The sequence below is a fragment of the Podarcis erhardii genome (genome assembly GCF_964252035.2).
Source record: "Podarcis erhardii genome assembly, chromosome: 7".
Classification (NCBI taxonomy): domain Eukaryota; kingdom Metazoa; phylum Chordata; class Lepidosauria; order Squamata; family Lacertidae; genus Podarcis; species Podarcis erhardii.
Genome location: NC_138511.1, coordinates 12,407,422 through 12,429,117, shown reverse-complemented (window position 1 = coordinate 12,429,117; position 21,696 = coordinate 12,407,422). Strand labels below are relative to the sequence as shown.

The 21,696-nt window shown below is 47.0% G+C and overlaps 1 protein-coding gene across 1 annotated transcript in view; it reads left to right on the top strand.

The window, feature by feature from the left end:
- The window catches only part of WSCD2 (WSC domain containing 2), an 81,391-nt gene that overhangs the window by 9,049 nt on the left and 50,646 nt on the right, over nucleotides 1-21,696 (top strand). The gene's annotated exons all lie outside the window — the stretch shown is intronic.

The following is a 21,696-nucleotide window of genomic DNA, read 5'->3' as shown; positions in this document are numbered from 1 at the left end:
GTTTGTAGGTTTGAGTTGAAATGTTTGGTAATGGGAAAATAAGAAGCTGATTTACATATAAGAAGGTGAATGTTAAAAGATTGATATAAGGTAAAAAAGTGGATATAGAAATGTGAGAAATTGGTAAAGTTGTGTGGAAGTCAGTTAGAGAGAGGGAAGGAGGTTGATGCTTTATTTAAGCAATGTCTTAAGTTATGGACTTTTGATTTTTGATATGGAAATGTAATGAAATATGGAAAACCTAATAAAAATATGTTAAAAAGAAAAGAAAGGGTAGTGTGTCTCTGCTCTTTGACATAGAAATGCATCAGTCCCTGCCCTGCACATATTGATGGTGGCACAGAAACAGCCCAAACAGTTTGGCTCCTTTGTAAAAATGCTTGCAGTTTCTGGTATGTTCGTGTTTGTAAGAATTATATTGCAAACAGAAGATAATAAGATGCCTTTCCACCCCTTGGCTGACGCCATCATAGGAGCATACTTAATCTGAATTCTCTGGAGCCAGAGAAGAAGCTGGTGTGTCCGCCCAAGGCGATCCTGCACTTTTTAGAGGCGAGCTTGAATCAGTCTCCTTCAACGGCGAGGCTCTCGTTGGCTGTGGTGGGGAGGAGGGGGAATTAATCGCTTGTCAGCACAACTCTGGCTTGACCTTTGTGGGAGTCTAAAGGCAGAACATTGTGGTGATGATGAGCAGGACTTATCTCCTACTTTGTACCAAGTCAGATTAACTGGGCAAGTTCGTCAGGAGCCACCGGTAATTGGCTGGCTCTGAACGAGGGATGGAAAGATGCCTCAATTTCTCTCTCAGCTTCTTGTTGTTCTAATCCTCAATTCAGTTCTCCACATTTCTGCAGCAACTTGCTTTTTTTTTTTTTAATTTAAAGAAACATCCTCATGAACACGCCCCCGCCCCCTAGGAACTACCACACAAAATGGCACAATGCAATGGACTCACACACTGGGGATGAGTTCCTATATTTCCTACAGTGTAGACTGGCATGCACAACACTCAGTTTCCTTTTTTAATACAGTATATAAATTTATTTATATGGTTTTTCAGATTAAAGTTTTACAATCACATCTCCAACATACAAATAAAAACAAGATTTCAATGAATCCCCTGGACTTCCCTCCTCCCCTTTGTGGGTCCTACTGTTAATTGTTTCCTTCTGCATCTTATATGAGCATCCAAATCTTTTACATCTCCATTATGCCCAAAATTCACCATTAAACTACAAGTGTTATTCCAATCCTACTTCACGGTTTTAGCTGTTTACAATGGTTTTTAAGATTAATCATAAATTTTCCCCATTCCTTATTAAAATTTTGGTCTTCTCCATGTGGTGGTGGCCCAAAGGGCCACAATAAATGTGATAATGTGTACCCTGTAAATCCTTCAGTGTGCTTCTAATAGAATATGGTAGCCTGCTACTTTATTGAACTGATGATTTTGCAAGTTGCCGCCCTGCATTGGGGCAGAAATACAGCTAATATGTGAATCACAAAGATACAGCTCAAAGCTAGAACGTAAGTTGCTACATGGTGCAAATGGCTCCATGTAACACAGGTTCCAACATGCACACCAACACAATGTAACAGAAGACGGTGGGAATCAGAACTTAATTAGCAGAAATCGCTAGTGCTTATTGCGCTTCTTGGGAGAAAAGCAATGACAAACTTAGACAGCATCTTAAAAAGCAGAGACATCACCTTGCCAACAAAGGTCCGTATAGTTAAAGCTATGGTTTTCCTAGTAGTGATGTATGGAAGTGAAAGCTGGACAATAAAGAAGGCTGATCGCCGAAGAATGGATGCTTTTGAATTATGGTGCTGGAGGAGACTCTTGAGAGTCCCATGGACTGCAAGAAGATCAAACCTCTCCATTCTGAAGGAAATCAGCCCTGAGTGCTCACTGGAAGGACAGATCCTGAAGCTGAGGCTCCAATACTTTGGCCACCTCATGAGAAGAGAAGACTCCCTGGGAAAGATGGAGGGCACAAGGAGAAGGGGACGACAGAGGACGACAGAGGACGAGATGGTGGGACAGTGTTCTCGAAGCTACCAGCATGAGTTTGACCAAACTGCGGGAGGCAGTGGAAGACAGGAGTGCCTGGCGTGCTCTGGTCCATGGGGTCACGAAGAGTCGGACACAACTAAACAACAACAAATTGCACACGTGTAAAACATGAAATGAGGTGATGATGTTACAACACTGATTTCTGATTCTTCTGGTCATTTTTGCCATTTCAGCATGATCTTTCAACTTAATCTGCCTTTCTTCTCTGGTCGGGACTTTATCTTCTTTCCATCTCTGGGCCAATAACATCCGCGCAGCGATGGTTGCATACAAAAATAGTCTTTTCTGCTCCCTTGGGATTTCGGCACCTAAGGTTCCTAAAAGAAAGGCTTCGGGTTAATGCTCAATTTCCAGGTTGAAACAGTTCCCGTCTCTCATTGCTCACCTCCTTGTATCAGTTTCCCAGGCAGTGAAACCAAAAGGAAGCAGCAAAGTTCAAACGATTATATTACATAAGGGGAGAATCACATATTCAAGCTAATGTTAAGGGAGCTACAGAGCAATGGCACTCCCATAGAACCTCCATCATCCGACCCCAGAGAGGAATACTGTACAGTGGTACCTTGGTTCTCAAACTTAATCCATTCTGGAAGTCCATTCCAAAACCAAGGTGCGCTTTCCCATAGAAAGTAATGCAAAATGGATGAAACAACCCCTAAAACAGCCATTTAACATGAATTTTACTATCTAACGAGACCATTGATCCATAAAACAAAAGCAATGAACAATGTACTGCAGTCAGTCAGTCAGTCAGTCAGTCAGCCAGTCAATCAATCAATCAATCAATCAATCAGTAGCTGAACTGGGTTCCACACAGTCAAAAAAACAACAAAAAAGTCACAGAAACAAAAATGCAAATTAAATAGCAAAAACAGACAGGCCTCAGCGTAACACTCACATCGGAAGTGTGGAACTCAAATTGGAGGTGTAACACTCAAAACGGAGTACGCTCAACTTCTGAAAAAAGTTTGCAAATTGGAACACACACTTCTGGGTTTGCAGTGTTTGGGTTCCAAATTGTTGGAGTACCAAGGCATTTGAGAACCAAGGTACCTCTGTACTTAAAAATGCAGAAAAGCGAACTTTGTACATGGCGGAATTGCAGCAGTTGTGGCGAACATCAGTCCATCATTCCCAGAATCACAAGCTCAAGAGCAAGGGGTGGATGTAAAATAATCCAGGAACCACCCTCGTTTTTGTTCATTAACATGTGAACCCAACTGCACTTCTTCCTCTTCCCTAATCCCTCTCTTCCTGTAGTGCATCAAATTGCAGTATTTGACTCCCTAGAGGCCTGTTTCTGTGTGCCTTCAGGGAGGGCACCTTGTCAATCACCTCTTAGCCGTGATGACTAAACTGTTCAGGGCAGTAACTCTGAATGCCCAGGGCTGGGGGCCAGCAAGATGAGTTAGCGATGGGTTCAACTCCCTGCTTATTGGATGACTTGAGCAACATGTTAAAGCTATGGTTTTCCCAGTAGTGATGTATGGAAGTGAGAGCTGGACCATAAAGAAGGCTGATCGCCAAAGAATTGATGTTTTTGAATTATGGTGCTGGAGGAGACTCTTGAGAGTCCCATGGACTGCAAGAAGATCAAACCGATCCATTCTGAAGGAAATCAGCCCTGAGTGCTCACTGGAAGGACAGATCGTGAAGCTGAGACTCCAATACTTTGGCCACCTCATGAGAAGAGAAGACTCCCTGGAAAAGACCCTGATGCTGGGAAAGATGGAGGGCACAAGGAGAAGGGGATGACAGTGGACGAGATGGTGGGACAGTGTTCTCGAAGCTATCAGCATGAGTTTGACCAAACTGCGGGAGGCAGTGGAAGACAGGAGTGCCTGGCGTGCTCTGGTCCAGGGGGTCACGAAGAGTCGGACACAACTAAACAACAACAAATTGCACACGTGTAAAACATGAAATTAGGTGATCATGTTACAACACTGATTTCTGATTCTTCTGGTCATTTTTGCCATTTCAGCATGATCTTTCAACTTAATCTGCCTTTCTTCTCTGGTCGGGACTTTATCTTCTTTCCATCTCTGGGCCAATAACATCTGCGCAGCGATGGTTGCATACAAAAATAGTCTTTTCTGCTCCCTTGGGATTTCGGCACCTAAGGTTCCTAAAAGAAAGGCTTCGGGTTAATGCTCAGTTTCCAGGTTGAAACAGTTCCCGTCTCTCATTGCTCACCTCCTTGTATCAGTTTCCCAGGCAGTGAAACCAAAAGGAAGCAGCAAAGTTCAAACGATTATATTACGAGAATCGCATATTCAAGCGAATGTCAAGAGAGCTACAGAGCAATGGCACTCCCACAGAGCCGCCATCCTCTGACCCCAGAGAGGAATACTGTACAGTGGTACCTTGGTTCTCAAGCTTAATCCCTTCCGGAAGTCCATTCCAAAACCAAGGTGCGCTTTCCCATGGAAAGTAATGTAAATGGATGAATCCGTTCCAGATAAACATCTTCTTTTTGTTTGTTCTGGACCGAAAGGTAAAGGTACCCCTGGACATTAGGTCCAGTCGTGGATGACTCCGGGGTTGCACACTAATCTCGCTTTACTGGCCGAGAGAGCTGGGATACAGCTTCCAGGTCATGTGGCCAGCATGACAAAGCCGCTTCTGGCAAACCAGAGCAGTGCATTGAAACGCCGTTTACCTTCCCACCGGAGCGGTACCTATTTATCTACTTGCACTGGCGTGCTTTCAAAGTGCTAGGTTGGCAGGAGCTGAGACAAAGCGACAAGAGCTCACCCTGTCGTGGGGATTTGAGCCGCTGACCTTCTGAACGGCAAGCCCAAGAGGTTCAGTGGTTTAGACCACAGCACCATCCTCATCCCTAGGGGGTCAGACTAGATGACCCCTGGGTTCCCTTTCCAACCCTACAACTCTGTGATATGATGATTCGTGCATGCAAAGTAGAATACAGAGGGTCAGTGATTTACCCGGCGCACTTGGAGCACAGTTTTCCTTTTGATCTGTAAGTAAATGCACAGCTGGTTAGCAATAAAGGTATCTTGGTCTGCGATGTTGGACTCTCCTTTGCCCGGCCGTTTTGTTCCACCAGAATATCACCTTGCAAGGGAAGAATGCAGCATTCTTAAGCACGCCAGGGGATGTTATTTCATGCTGAAACTAGCACCTATCGGAGTAACCCAATGCAGGCTTCTTCGTTCCCCAGGTGGCTAAGCAGCCTGCTTAACGAAGCAAGCAAGGGATTTGTTCTCAAAGATCCTGACCTCAGCACCCTTTCTTGCCGAACACGGGGCTAATGTTGCTTCTCTTCCCGGTCCAGGCCCAACACAATTGATTTGAGAGAAAGGGAAAGAGGCAACACGGTCGAAGTGTATAACAGTGATATGTGGTGTGGAGAAAGGGGACAGAGAGACATTTTTCTCCCTATCTACAGTTTGGATTTGATATCACGCTTTATCACTACCCGAAGGAGTCTCAAAGCAGCTAACAATCTCCTTTCCCTTCCTCCCCCACAACAAACACTCTGTGAGGTGAGTGGGGCTGAGAGACTTCAGAGAAGTGTGACTAGCCCAAGGTCACCCAGCAGCTGCATGTGGAGGAGCGGGGACGCGAACCCAGTTCCCCAGATTACGAGTCCACCTCTCTTAACCACTACACCACATTGGCTCTCTATCTAGAGTTGGAAGGTGAGTCCAACCCCCTGCAACACAGGAATCACAGCTAAAGAATCCCTCTTTCATGACATGAGAACTCACGGCCATCTAATGAAGCCAAATGTTGGGAGACTGAGGAGGAGAAAAGAAAGGACTTATGCATGCAGCACAGAGTTAAACTGCGGAACTCCCCCCCACAAGGAGGCAGCGAGTGCCACTAACCTGGAAGGCTTAAAAAAAGGATTGGACAAATTCATGGGGAAGGCTTTCAATCGCCACTAGCCACTATGTCTCTGCTTTGCTCTGCCTCCACAGTTTGAGCTAGTAATTCTTCTGAATACCAGTTGCCAGAAGCTACAGGAGGGGCAGTGGCGCTGTGGGTTAAACCACAGAGCCTAGGACTTGCCGATCAGAAGGTCGGCGGTTCGAATCCCCGCGATGGGGTGAGCTCCCATTATTCGGTCCCTGCTCCTACCAACCTAGCAGTTCGAAAGCACAGTGCAAGTAGATAAATAGGTACCACTCCAGCGGGAAGGTAAACGGCGTTTCCATGCGCTACTTTGGTTCGCCAGAAGCAGCTTAGTCATGCTGGCCACATGACCTGGAAGCTGTACGCCGGCTCCCTCGGCCAGTAAAGCGAGATGAGCATCACAACCCCAGTCGTCCGTGACTGGACCTAATGGTCAGGGGTCCCTTTACCTTTACCTTTATAGGAGGTTCAAGTGCTCCTCTGCTCGGGTCATACTTGTGGGTTTTTGTTTAGGGCATCTGTGAAAGCTGGTATGAAGCTTGTAACAAGGTCAAGTGAGGTACATGACAGAGAAGCTCATGTCCAATTTCGCCCTGTATACTTATGCTATGATCTGCAGAAATAAACCATAGATATCAGTTCAGATTCACAGTCCCAGATTCAATACCCATCATCTCCAGGCCGGGCTGACAGAGACGCCCTCCTTCAAAGCCCTGGTCAACTGCTGCTGGTCATGTAGACAACCCTGAACTAGATGGACCAGTAGTCTGACTCAGCAGAAGGTCACTTCTTATGTCCCCTGCACTCCAGTGTTCTCCCTAATCTAGTCAGTCAAGCCTACCTCACAGGGTTGCTGTGAGGATAAAAGGGGAATGGGGAGAGACATGTACACCACTGGGAGCAACTTGGAGGGGAGCAGGAGGGGATAAAAATGTGTGTGTGTGTGTGTATATATATATATATATATATATATATATATATATATGATGTGTGTGTGTGTGTGTGTGTGTATATATATATATATATATATGATGTGTGTGTGTGTGTGTGTATATATATATATATATATATATATATATATATGCTTTCGTAGATTTTCACGGGTACAGGAATGCAGGTTTTGGTGTCCTCGGGTGTCTTCCCGTGTAAAAGTTGGGGTGTCTAGGCGACGTTTCGACGAGGTCTCACTCGTCATCTTCAGGCTGGTGCTTTCGGCTTCTTGTTACTGGAACAGAGCAGGATCTCAGTGTTTGAGTTCCTATAAATATAAATGCACGTATCGCAGAACACAAGAATGCCGTCAAAAAAGAAGAAAAAACTTCCTCTCTTTTCCAACACATGAAAGAAACAGGACACGAAATTAATTTTGCAGATTCCAAATTGCTCTTTAACACGGAACATCACCACAAGAGAATAATCATGGAAGCCATCGAGATAGAGAAACACCCTCACAACATGAACAAGCGTGACGACACATCCCGCTTGCCAGACATCTGGAAATTAGCCCTCCCCACAAAAACTGACACCAGATCCAGAGGCACACAGAACGCCAACACCAATCAACCACACCAGACCCAAACCCAGACCCTCTCCACAGATGAATTACAGACACCATCCAGTAGCCAATCCATGGTGGCACCTCCGGATGCTGCACCCCCCTGCAATCCCTACACAGATCTGGCTGACACAAGCCACAAAACCACAGCTCGCCCCTATACACGAAGCCAAGCCAGAGCACAACTAAGTACAGTACAGCCATCTTCTCAGGAAAACTCTTCACAAAGTTCAAGAGGTCAAGACACAAAGACTTTAACAACTAATCCACACCTAATGACCCACCTAAGTGGTACTCAGGATATCACTCAAGAAACCACTCAAGATATCTCTCAAGTAATTAAGGAACAAAAGAAGAAAAGGCACACTAGCCTGGGAACTTCCTCTCTGCCCAGAACATTGGAGGCTATACACCACACCCCCTCTACAGTATTTATAGGAACTCAAACACTGAGATCCTGCTCTGTTCCAGTAACAAGAAGCCGAAAGCACCAGCCTGAAGATGACGAGTGAGACCTCGTCGAAACGTCGCCTAGACACCCCAACTTTTACACGGGAAGACACCCGAGGACACCAAAACCTGCATATATATATATATATATATATATATATATATATATATGCGCTGTGGGTTAAACCACGGAGCCTAGGGCTTGCCAATCAGAAGGTTGGCGGTTCGAATCCCCGCAACGGGGTGACCTCCCGTTGCTCGGTCCCTGCTCCTGCTAACCTAGCAGTTCAAAAGCACGCCAATGCAAGTAGATAAATAGGTACTGCTCTGGTGGGAAGGTAAACGGCGTTTCCATGCGCTGCTCTGCTTCGCCAGAAGCGGCCTAGTCATGCTGGCCACATGACCCGTAAGCTGTACGCCGGCTCCCTTGGCCAGTAAAGCAAGATGAGTGGCGCAACCCCAGAGTCGGCCATGACTGATCCTAATGGTCAGGGGTCCCTTTACACACACACACACATATGCCCATGTATTTTTGTTGTCATTGGTTCTTTTGGTTCGGTGCTGTGTGAATTTTATTCCCACTGAATCTTAGTCACACTAGGATCTGCTGAGAAAGGGCGGTTTCAAAACTGACATACAAGCTAGGGGACAAGGATAACTGTGACTTTAAAGATGAATGGGAACCCTTTACCAAGTATTTGAAGACCCAACAAAGCAAACTGGACTCCTTGGCTGGTTTTGAAGAAACATTCACAAACTTTTTATTGATAATAATCAGCTAAATAGTTTGAGGATCTATACAACTTTGTAACATGCAGAAAACAGCAGTCTTGGAGAAACCAAAGACTGGAACTTAGGGAAGTCGGGGGGTGGGTGGGTTTTGTGTGGGAGGAGGGAGGAAAAATGGGGGGGGGGGAAATAAGGACGATATGTTTCTGGATAATATGTTTTGTTTTAATTTTGAATATTATTATTTTTAAAGAAAGATTTCAAATCAAAGATGGCGGATTGACAGAAGACCGTTAAATAGTGCCTCCTATTATAACCATCCATTCTGTGCAGTAGAGATATCATGCTGATATCGACAAGGTCATGATGCTGGCATGAAACCAGTGGAGGTGCCCGTTGCCTTCTGTGCTCAGCTTGTGTGCTCCCAGAAACATCTGCCAGGAGCTTGTTGGTTCTCTTCCCTGTGAATTTTGCTTTGATGCAGCAAGTCTCTTTGATTCTTGAAATCTAGGCAGCTTGCCAGACCAGGCCAAGATTCTCTTACTATGCTGTCTAACGATCTCCAGCCTTTGGGAAGTGCTCTCAAAAGCAAGGCAGGAGGGGTGGTCCTCTCCTCCTGGTCTCCTGGTCTGGTTTGTTGACATCCAAGATTTGAGAGGACACTTGGCGGCCCGTCTGGTCCATCTCCTTGCTTGATCCCTGATGGACCGCTCTCCAGCCTGTAGCCAAGAAAAGCCCACCAGCTCCTAAGACAGCCTGCCCCATCCTTGGACAGTTGCGTGGCAAGTTCCCGCCCCCTCCCCCAGTGGAAATAAAGACAAAGACACATGACATAATTATTTAGGTTAATGGGCTAAAATTGGCCACAACTTTATTGGTTACAGGAATGAGCGGTATTGGCTTAGGTATTGGTCCTAACCGACTATCCGGCTTCAGCCATAGCTGTCAACTGTCCCTTATTTGGCGGGAAAGTCCCTTATCCCAGCGCCTTGTCCCGCTGCTCTCCCTTATTGATGATGTCCCTTAAATTTCCCGGGTTTCAAAGGAAGCAGCTCCTCTCCCTCCCTCCCTGCCGGCCAGGGAGGAGGGAGGCTCCAACTGTGTTGCTTGGCTGCGTTGCTCACCCAATAAGGAGTCTGAGAATGACTGGGGGTGGAGCTGGTATGCCTTGTGCCGATCAAATCGGCCGCGTTGCCTGGGGACTCGCCTTTGCTCAGCGCTTCCCAGCGGAGAAGTGTCGGTGGTTTTCCTTGCTGCATCCCCTTTGCCGGGTTGCTGTGCTGTGGGAACCACCGCTTGAGGCTTTGTTGGGCTTCTGGCTGGGCTTTCTGCCTTTGGCTCGGAGGGGCTCAGAAGTTGAACATACCTGTGTTCTGAAAATCCCTTATTTTGGCTGCTGGTCCCTTATTTTCAATTCTGTAAGCTGACAGCTATGGCTTCAGCCTGTTTGCTTGAAGTCCGGGAAGGGTTAACCGCCAGTAGGGGGAGACCTGCTGATTCACATCATCTAGGCACTCCCCCGGGGTCACCAATCAAGGGCGTGCCTTGGGCCCTGGCCTCCATAGGCTTCGTACGGGGCCACGCCCCCCGGAATCCTTTACTAGACTACCCTTCAATATTTGGGGGAGGTGATGGCGCTTCCTCCCCCCTTCATTGACATAACAATACCCTTACCAATGCCTAACCGCCAATGCCGAGGAAGTTGTGACGATTTGCTACGAGTTAGGCAAAAAACCAAGTGGCTGGTGCCAATTCGCCAAGTGGGAAAAATTCCTACCAGGCTCCTTAACGGCGACCAACCGGGGTCCATAGCAAGGTCATAAGGAAAACCTAAAGGGTGGGAGGGTGGGAAACCCAATGAGCTGCGGCGGCAAAAGAGGGAGATCCCCGGCCGCGCCAGTGTGATATAGCGCAAGCCACGCCCCCCTCCGGCCGGCCGATTGGCTGGCTAGGGAATGATGCGGCTGGGGATTCCCTCAATCGCGTGGAGGCTGGGAGCCAGCCCCCGCACACGTGGACAGGGCGTGAAGCCCGCAACTCCACCTCCTCTCGAGTTCGGAAGTGGTTTCTTGGGAGGTTTCTCCTAATGCTTCATCAAATTCTGCTTTCCTGAAATTCCCACCCACTGCCTTCCTCTCCTGCGAGCTGGAGCAACAAGGAACAAGCCTCCCCTGTCTCTCATGTGACGAAGGACGTTGATATAGATGAAGACAGTTTGGTCACAACACTGGGAGAACTATGAAATGGTGTTTGCAAGTCTGAGAGGGGTGGGATCAGGTCCTCTTGTAAGGGAATGCACAAGGATTGAATCCCTCCGGTAGCCATAGAGTGACTTGATTAAGATCACCTGGTGAACTTAGCGGCTTTGAAACTTGCCCTGCTTCCCAATGCTTTTCTGTTTCCTCAAAAGGCCTTGGAGGTGAAGGTTCCTGTTCAGGGAAATGCAACATAACTCCAGTTTCACGAGAGATGGAATCCTGTGCTTAATCTACTCCATGCAAAAATTCTGCCTCGTTCTATGAAGTTATGTGGTTTTAGCAGTAATGTTATAGAATTAGGTAAAATTGGATTATGAATAGGTGGGAATGTAAAGTTACAATATATTAAGATATATTACTAAGATAAAAGCAAAAATGGAAAGGATTTGCTGAAATTGCTAATTGAATTAGTATACAAAAAAGGGAGGTGTGAGGAGGTCTGGGAAACAAGTAAATGAAAGACAAGACATGGAAAGATTGAAATGTTTTTAATTGTTTTTAATAATTTTTTGTATTTTGTATATTTTTTATTTTCTTTTTCTTTTTCATTTTTGTAACGTTTTTGAAACTTTAATAAATATTATATATATAAAAAATTCTGCCTCGTTCTGTGCAGCTTTTGATTAAGGAGACTTTTATCAGCCCAAGGGCCACATTCCCTCATGATGAACCTTCTGGGGGCCGTGTGCTTGTTTAAAATGTGGGCAGAGCAAAGGATGTGACCCTTATGTTTGTTCGGTAGGCTGTACTTCATACTTGGCCCAGTATATCTGAAGGAGCGTCTCCACCCGCATTGTTCAGCCCGGACACTGAGCTCCAGCTCTGAGGGCCTTCTGGCGGTTCTCTCACTGCAAGAAGTGAAGTTACAGGGAACCAGGCAGAGGGCCTTCTCGGTGGTGGCACCCGCCCTGTGGAACGCCCTCCCATCGGATGTCAAGGAAATAAGCAACTATCTGACTTTGAGAAGACATCTGAAGGCAGCCCTGTTTAGGAAAGTTTTTAATCTCTGATGTTTTATTGTATTTTTAATATTTTGTTTAAAGCCGCCCAGAGTGGCTGGGGAGATCCAGCCAGATGGGTCGGGTATTATTATTATTATTATTATTATTATTATTATTATTATTATTATTATTACTATTACTAATATGTATGTATGTAAATGAGAGTCATCATAGTGATCCATAGTTAAAAGTAGAAGTCAGCAAATGTGTCCCCTTTTTTGTTCTTCAAAATATGGCAACCCATCCTTTCCTCAGTCTAATGGGCCCCCATTGGAGAAGGGCAGCTGCACAACAGAAAGGTTGCAGAGAAGCAAACTACCCATCTGAATAGCTGTAATTTACTCTCCAGACAAACTGCTTGAATGGCACGTTGCCGGTCCACAGAACAAAAACTGGCGCTTGGCTGAGGCCGGGCTGTAGCATTTAAAACAAAGGGAATTATGCAACCAGGCAAAACAAGAGACGAGCGTTGCTTCAATACATTTCCTTCTGCTTCTCCTACTCTCAGGGGAGAGGGCTTGGGTGGGATTCTGAGTCTGAGATTCTGGAGGGAGAAAATCCATCTAGCATCCTCACTGTGGGTGGCCGGAGGCCTTGGGGAACTCCCTGTCTCCCTCTCTCTCTCACACGCCTGTTTGTGATCCCCAGGGAAGGGACCCTGCCTGGCACAGAGACGTACCTTTGTGTCCTTGGCAGGGAGCTCCATTGGTGCCACACACATCCCGTCTCTCCCAGAGCAGTGGAGGAGCGGCCTGGGGAGCGCATGTGTGGGCAGGCTCCTAGCCACTCCAAGACAGAGTGGAGAGGCATAATTTCACTCCCCCACTCCCTGGTCCACACCTAACCCACCCCTAGGTATTGCCCTTGAGACTGCACGCTCTTGGGTTTCCTTCCTCCAGGAGAGCCTGGAGTCTGAGAGTCTGTCATGTATCTTGACCTGGTGGGCAGTCAGACCTAGAGGCAGTCGGGGGCAGGGGGGGCAGTTCACCCTGGGTGCCCTGTCTGGGGGGATGACAAGAAGGCACCCCACGGCGGCTCATGGTGGCGCGAGCAGCCATTGAGCCACTGCAGCCACATATAGAGGATCCTCCATTCGCGGCTGCAGCCACGAGCAGAGGGCGCTGGCAGCAAACCACTATGTACAGCGCATGTGCGGCGTCGCATGCATGCGCTGTATGTAACGATGCCACACATGCGCTGTACATAGCGGTTTGCCGCCAGCGCCGCTCGAGCGCTGTACGGACCCTCCGTTGCCGCTATAGCTGCTCCGTTCGTGGCTGTAGCGGTGATAGAGGGATCCCGGCACTGTCTGTATGGTGCTGGAGTGGCGCTGCTGGCAAACCGCTATGTACAGCGCATGTGCAGCGTTGCTACATATGGCGTATGCGTCATACGTAGTGATGCCCCGCCCTCTGTGTCACGACGCCTTCGTTCACTCCTGTGTAGAGGCATTGCTGAGCCTGGGATCAGCCCATTCTTGATTTAGCCCCAAACAAATGAAATACCGTGAAAATCCCTGAAATGAGAAGTAATCGACTAGAAATATTATCTTATGGAAATAAACTAAATAATAAAAATCAAAAAGTTTAAGGAAAAAATTAGAAAAACCTAAAATTAAACAAAGCTGGCTGCAAATCTCGTTTCGCTGAACTATTCAGTTTCCTCAGAAGGAAATAGAAAAACCATAAACCTTAAATGACCAAAATTCAAAAAAAGGGGGTGACAGGGAGGGTGTTGCAAATCAAATAAAATGGCCAGGGACTCCGCCGAGCCGATTTCTTTGTCACCTGCTTGCCCTCCCTGCTGACATGTTGCCCTCCATCTCTAGCAAGGTGCCTAAAATTTGGGAGGAAGAGAAAGGAAAGGAAGAAGTTTTTTTTTTTTTTAATAAAATATTTATTAGGGTTTTTTATGAAAGAAATACAAAGATAATAAACAGCATTGCTTTGTTTTAACAAAATTTCACAACTTCTTTGGACTTCCTCACATCTCCCGCTCCCACTTACATCGTTAATAAATTTTTTCAAGCAAATTATCATCTTGTTTACAAATTTATAACCGCTCAATTCAATATAATGTAACAATTCTCCAACAAATTTTTGTTTCTCTTAATCTCATTTATCGTCAATTTCCGATCCAGTTTAGTGATGGCCAATTATTTATAACCAAGCATCCTTATTAACATTCCTCTAAATCACAATATTTTTGTAGATAAATCTTAAATTTCTTCCAATCTTCTTCAATCCTTTCTTCTCCCAGGTCAGGAAAGGAAGAAGTTAAAGCTGGTGGCCGCTGGGCACCCAAGTGGCAAGCCTCTGCAGACAGCTCGCAACAGCCCGTCCGGGGACCCTGAGCGCCTGCTCGCTTCGGTCCTGCGGCACCTTAAGACTTTGATGATAATTCCTCCATCAGATGTTGGGCAGGAGGGTTGGGGGTTGAGGTGGAGAGGCACCCGCAGCAGAAGAGCCCACTGCGGCACTCCGACCGATGGGAGGGCTCTTCCCCGGACTCAACTCTCGGGCCCTGGACTCTCAGCCTGGTGCCCCTGAGAGCCCGGCACCCGGGTGCACCACACCCCTAGTGCCTATGGGTAAGACGGCCCTGGCAGGGATCACAGCTAAGGAGTGAGAGCCAGCCACTTTTGGAGGAAATTCATTCTCTGGTTGCACAGCAACACTGGCGGAGGAACGGGAGTGCGGAGGGAGTGGACCGTCCCTGACACCACTATTCCGGTAGGGAGCCATCGTGGTGGCCCCCCACACTCACTGTGCACCCCCTGTGTGCCGGGTGCCATGACCCCCACAGGTGGTGCGTCATGCCCCCAGAATGTGTGTCACGCCGCCGGGATGTGTGCCATGCCCCCGGGATGCGCGCCACGCCGCTGGGGTGTGCGTCACCCTCTGGGGGCGCCAGTCACGCCCCCGCCTGCCCTCCACCCCCGGTAGCAGAGCATGCAGCTTTGCCACTGCAGAGCAGCAGAGAAAATCGCAAAGTCCACATCCATGCAACTCCATGCACCTCTGCCTGGCTCAGAGAAACCCCCGCAAAACCGAATCAAGCATTGCTCCATAGCAATTGTTGTTCTACAATTCCGTTCACCATATAGATGGGTTTATGAAGCATTTCTGTATCCTTCTGCTGTGCTGAAGAAGAATTCCGCGAAACAGTGGGTATATCTGATAAAACAAAGCTTTATGGCTTGTTTTCTCCAGATAAGAATCTGACCCATTGCTTCTCTCAGAGACTTGCTTAGCCCACAAAGACCTATAAGACTTACGTTTATTTGGTTCTGTTTTCAAGAGAATCCATCAAGAGTGCATATTTTGTGACTTTCAGAGATTTAGAAGATTTCTGTTTATTTGGTTTTGCAGAGAGTGCATATTTCATATATTTCATATTGTTCAATGTTCTTTATAGATTATATAAAGAGTTTATATTGACATTGCATTGTTGTACTTGGTCATTGTGTTGCCTTTGGATATTACTGATATCTGTTTGCAACACAGGGGTTTAAGTGTTTGGTTACTCAGAGAAACCCCCGGCAGAGATGAGTTTGCCAGTCCTCCCCAACTTTCCGGTGTAGGTTGAAGTGGAAGATTCTAGAAGGCCAGTTAGCTATCCCCCCTCCCTCTTGGAACAATGAAAGGGCCCTGAAGTTGGTCGCAATAAACTTCCCGCTTCAGAGAGCAAGATGTGTTTGAATAATTACAAGAGGAAGCAGAATTAAAACATTTATTTATACTCCATGCCGTCTACACCAGCGATATTTTAAACTTAATCATCTCAAGACAGATGGTGGAACATTTGGGCCTATTAAATTAATGGCATTCAATGTTCTCCATTTATTTTCTTCTCGGTTATTTTTGGACATTTGTCATATTTTTTTCTTTTCTTTTTTGTGGTGGGAAACAAATGAATAAAGGTAAGCAATGGCTATGCCCAGAGCAGGGGTCCACCACTACAAAATGCCAGAGTCTCTTCCATGGAACACAGGGAAAAATGTTACTATTAGGGTTAGGGTTAGGGTTAGGGTTAGGGTTAGGGTTAGGGTTAGGGTTAGTAAAATGTTAGGGTTAGTAAAATGTTACTAATTATGCATTTATTTAGGACTTTTCACAACATTGGGAGTATCCATTGTACTGTCACAATGGTGACAACAACCCCGTAAGGTTGTTGTTGTTTAGTCGTTTAGTTGTGTCCGACTCTTTGTGACCCCATGGACCAGAGCACACCAGGCACTCCTGTCTTCCACTGCCTCCCGCTGTTTGGTCAGACTCATGTTTGTAGCTTCGAGAACACTGTCCAAGCCATCTCGTCCTCTGTCGTCCCCTTCTCCCAACACCACGGTCTTTTCCAGGGAGTCTTCTCTTCTCATGAGGTGGCCAAAGTATTGGACCCTCAGCTTCAGGATCTGTCCTTCCAGTGAGCACTCAGGGCTGATTTCCTTCAGAATGGAGAGGTTTGATCTTCTTGCAGTCCGTGGGACTCTCAAGAGTCTCCTCCAGCACCATAATTCAAAAGCATCAAATCTTCCGTGATCAGCCTTCTTTATGGTCCAGCTTTCACTTCCATACATCACTACTGGGAAAACCATAGCTTTAATTATATGGACCTTTGTTGGCAAGGTGATATCTTTGCTTTTTAAGATGCTGTCTAGGTTTGCCATCGCCTTTCTCCCAAGGAGCAGTCGTCTTTTAATTTCGTGGCTGCTTTCACCATCTGCAGTGATCATGGAGCCCAAGAAAGTAAAATCTCTCACTGCCTCTGGCTTCCCCAGCCCCTCTGGGCGGCTTCCAACAAAATATTAAAATACAGTAATGCATCAAACATTAAAAGCTTCCCTAAACAGGGCTGCCTTTAGATGTCTTCTAAAAGATATAAATTCAACAGGTGCTGCTATTCCCTGCAGGGTGATGCAGAGAGAGGGAAAGCTGCATCTGTGGAATTTCTGCCTGAAAAGTTGTTTGAGGACAGGGAACAGTAGATTGCAAGGATGGAAAAAGAGCCTCCTGTTGATTTCTTGAGTCCTTGAGACAGTTACTGTGTTTCATGTGGAAAGAAAAAGCTGTCTGTTGTCTGGGTGTGTTTTTTCCCCCCTTTCCCACATGAGCTGCAGAATCCATATTGGCCTTTTAAATTCTGGCAGTGGTGAACTTTAATTTTCAGTTTGGGTATTTGCAGGGAAATTGCAGGGAGGCACAACACAAACGGACCCCTTCACAGTCTTTGTGGTATCAAAATGCTTCCCCACCCCCTCCCTCCATCCTGTGTGTCTGTATTTAAGAGAGAAATGAGTCACAGTTGGTTAAACACCTCTTTGAGGTGTTAAAACTAAAACTTATTTTCACATACACACACACCAAAGAGTTGCGTTTTCCACTCAATAAACATTTCTGGGGTGAAGCAGCCCAGAACAGAGTAAACTTTACTTCCACCTCTGCAATTCGTTTTGTCGAGGAGCAAAATACCCATAATAAGCGTGGGCGAAATAGAAATCTTCTCCCACATGTGGAAGGGCTTGCAAACAGTAAAGAAATGGGAGATTTGGCCTGACAGCTTGAAAAGTTATGTAGAAATCCTGAAAGGAGAAATGTAACAAATGGTGAAAATATGCAGTGCTTTTTTTTCCTGTGAGGACGCATACACCTAAACATGTTGTGAATCTTTGTACTTTTGTCCATTTACTGTATTTATTTCCCTCGATTTGAACTATAATATGGTGATTTTCTTGAGTCAAAATGAGAGTACAGTGGTACCTCGGGTTACATACGCTTCAGGTTACAGACTCCGCTAACCCAGAAATAGTACCTCAGATTAAGAACTTTGCTTCAGGATGAGAACAGAAATCATGCTCTGGTGGCGCGGCGGCGGCAGCAGGAGGCCCCATTAGCTAAAGTGGTGCTTCAGGTTAAGAACAGTTTCAGGATAAGAATGGACGTCCGGAACGAATTAAGTACTTAACCCAAGGTACCACTGTACCCCTAAACATTATTTAAAGAAAAAAAGCACTGAAAATATGGATTATCTGGCTAATGGGATAATCCCATCTCTCAAGGAGTATGGGTTTGAGGGTTTGAGCCATGGCCTCTTCAGTCCAGGTTCATTTTATGGTGAGCGGCATCTGTCTGTCTTGAGAGACAAGCCTGGGCAGTGTGTTTGGAGGTCCTGGGCTGCCCAGGTGATGGGGCAGAGGAAGGGGTGTGTGGTGGGTGTGGGCAGCCCTGGGTATCACCACTGAGGGGGGTGACAAAATGCTTGGTGGTAATGGGACACAGGTGGTGCTGTGGGTTAAACCACAGAGCCTAGGGCTTGCTGATCAGAAGGTCGGCAGTTTGAATCCCCGCGACGGGGTGTGCTCCCGTGGCTTGGTCCCAGCTCCTGCCAACCTATCAGTTCGAAAGCACGTCAAAGTGCAAGTAGATAAATAGGTACCGCTCTGGCGGGAAGGTAAACGGTGTTTCCATGCGCTGCTCTGGTTTGCCAGAAGCGGCTTAGTCATGCTGGCCACATGACTCGGAAGCTGTACACTGGCTCCCTCGGCCAATAAAGCGAGATGAGTGCCGCAATCCCAGAGTTGTCTGAGACTGGACTTAACGGTCAGAGGTCCCTTTACCTTTACCTTACTCACCATGGGGCCTGCAGCGTGCCCGAGCCACGCGTCTCTCCTGGGAGTGATGTGGTGGCTTGGCCGCACACAGGCTCCGCGCTGCCCAAATGGTCCTCCCGCTGCTGCCACCCCCCTCCTCAGCTATAGGGAAGCTGAGTGGGAGGAGGCAGGCAGACTCAAGAGGGAAACTCGCCCCGCCCCTTGCCCCGCCCCTATGGCTGGCTCACCCCTCCCCAGGTGCCCAATTGGCTTCCTCCGCCATTGCCAGGTAACAAGACACACCCACCCCTCAGTCTTGCTGATGTGGTCCAAAGGAAAGCAGAGCAAGACGTTTGACACCAGCTCGGCTGCAGGAGTCGCTGGAAGGAGGCTTACAAGGTGCCATTCAACCGCCTTAGGGACTCCACTCTGGATTTGTGTAGGGTTGTCCCTAGTTCACCAAGGGTTCAAGACCCATTGGCTCCCCTCACCTGGTTTAACTGGCCAGTCGAAACCTTTCCCGTGTTGTGGCTGTTGCCGCATGCTGACAGCTTCTAAGAGCCACAGGTGAGAACTGAGTGGAGGGTGGTGGCCTGACTATCCCAGAAGGAGCACAATACGTCTCCCAGCAGAGGAACTACCCCTCCTCTAACACCACATACACCCCTAGGTTTATTATATACCAAGAATAAAGAGCCTCTGGGCATGTACAGAGGGACTTTATGCACTTATGTAATTATTGCATTTCTAGCCCACCTTTTTACATACTAAAATGTCCATTCCCCTAGCTCAGTCACCTTGTAGCAGCACAGTCTCTTTGGGAACTGCTGACCCCCACATTGTAGAGGCATGGTGCACTATTCAGCAGTTAGGCAAAGACACTCTTTGTGTGCTCAGAGATACAGTGTTCTCTGTGGTTCTCTCACGTATCTGGGCTCAAATTGAGCTGTGCTTGTGCTTTGGTTCTGTCAAGCCATAGAGTTGCCTCTCTCTACTGGAGTCAACCTGTTCAGGGAGACAGGAGAGGATATATTGTTTATTAATATCCTTTCTAACTTGCACTAGCAAGTTCTATAACTTAGCAGAGTTTTGCATTCCCCTTTTAAACAGGCACAGCAGAAAGCTGGTTGCAGGCTTGTGTAAACCTCTCACTATCATACAATTCAGTATTGAATTGTATGTTCCTGGTAAGTTCCCTTTTAATCCCTCTTAAAAAGAATAAACATGCCACAATCTTATTTGAAGTATATAAAAGAAGTTTACTCATATCATCAGTTCACAGTTGGATCCCTGAAGGCAGACTTAGTTACAAAGTATGTACATTTGGATCTGCCCCATATGGGGGAATAATCCCGATGACTGCAGGCTAGCGGTTCTGCAGTTCACATGGAGAAGAGTCGAAAAGAAGTGTGCTGCGTGCCTTGCCCTTTTGTTACCTGGAAAGGTAAGGTCAATCCCACCTCTAGTCACATGCAAAGGAAGTATGTCCCAGCCAGAAGGAAACAGGAAGTTTTCGACTGGCTGGACCAAACATTCCCCTGCATGTCCACTCTAGGAAAACAAGGAATGTTGTACTTGACTGCTTCTTATGTATCACATCCCACAACCTGCCCACCTTAAACTTCTGTTTCGCACCTGGGACATATCAAATGGTGCAGAGGCGATTGGAAATAGTTGGGAGCTGTTGTGTGGACTTAAAGGGCCTGTGAGAGGGGAGAGAACAACAGCACTGCTCTGAGAACGTGACAAGTGAAGTGCTGCAGGGATCTCAGATCTTCTTCTCTTCTGAAGTGCTGGACACAGTACCTTTACGACGAGACATTTCCATGTTCTCCATTGGCTTTAAAAACTCTGAGAGGAGGACATTCCCTTGGGGGTTCAAAAAGAGACACACACAGAGGAACTGGAAACAGGTTATCCTGTGTACAATAGGCTCTGCTTTTGTATGAAAGCACTTTCTCCCAACCAAAGGGATCTTTTCTTCTCTCTGCAGATCCAGTGTCGTGTAGTGGTTAAGAACGGTGAACTAGTAATCTGGGGAACCGGGTTTGCGTCTCCGCTCCTCCACATGCAGCTGCTGGGTGACCTTGGGCTAGTCACACTTCTTTGAAGTCTCTCAGCCTCACTCACCTCACAGAGTGTTTGTTGTGGGGGAGGAAGGGAAAGGAGAATGTTAGCTGCTTTGAGACTCCTTAGGGTAGTGAAAAAGCAGGATATCAAATCCAAACTCTTCTTCTTCTTCTGTACTTCCCTAAATTCATCCCAAACCAACTGGGCAACACCGTACTCCATATGCAGACTTTTATCCATTTATTCCAGAATATATAAAGGTAACAGGTAAAGGACCCCTGGACCACTGGTGGAGGAAGGGGTGTGTGGTGGGGGTGGTCTGCCCCGGTTGTCATCCCTGAGGGGGGGGGTTGCCGGGGCCCCCTGGAATGCTTGCGGCAGGTGATACCCCATGGGCAGCTCGCCGTGGGTGCCACTGTGAGCAGCTAGTCCACCTCTGCCCTGGATGGTTAAGTCCAGTCAAAGGTGACTACAGGGTTGCAGCGCTCATCTCGCTTTCAGGCTGAAGGAGCCAGTGTTTGTCCACAGACAGCTTTCCGGGTCATGTGGCCAGCAGGACTAAACTGCTTCTGACACAGTGGAACACCGTGACAGAAACCAGAGTGCAAGGAAACGCAGTTTACCTTCCTGCCACAGCAGTATCTGCCGCTACACATTCAAAAGACTACCTGAGCAATGAATGGGGTTATCAAGAGCACCCCAGTTCAGGGCCCAATCCTGAGACCTAGGGGGGGGGGGGTAAACTGGGAGGGGAGGGAGGGGAGGAGGGTAATGGGGATTAAATTATGGGGGTTTAATGAGGAGGGGCAAGACCAAGTGTGCCACCTGGAGTTCCTCAGAGAAGAAGGTGGGATTTAAACATAGTAAATCAAGAAAATAAACAAATCAATCGCATGTTGTCCCAGGAGTCCTTTCTTTCTCCTAGCCCAACTCACTTCTGTTATGAGAACTCTTGTGGGGAAAGTTCAGGCAATGGAGCCTGCGAGCGAAACCTTCCCCTTTACCTGCAAGATCCTTTTGATGCCAACATGACACAGGTATACTCCCAATTTTATGTGTAGCTTGGCCTTGTGAGGGGAAGAAAAACAGGC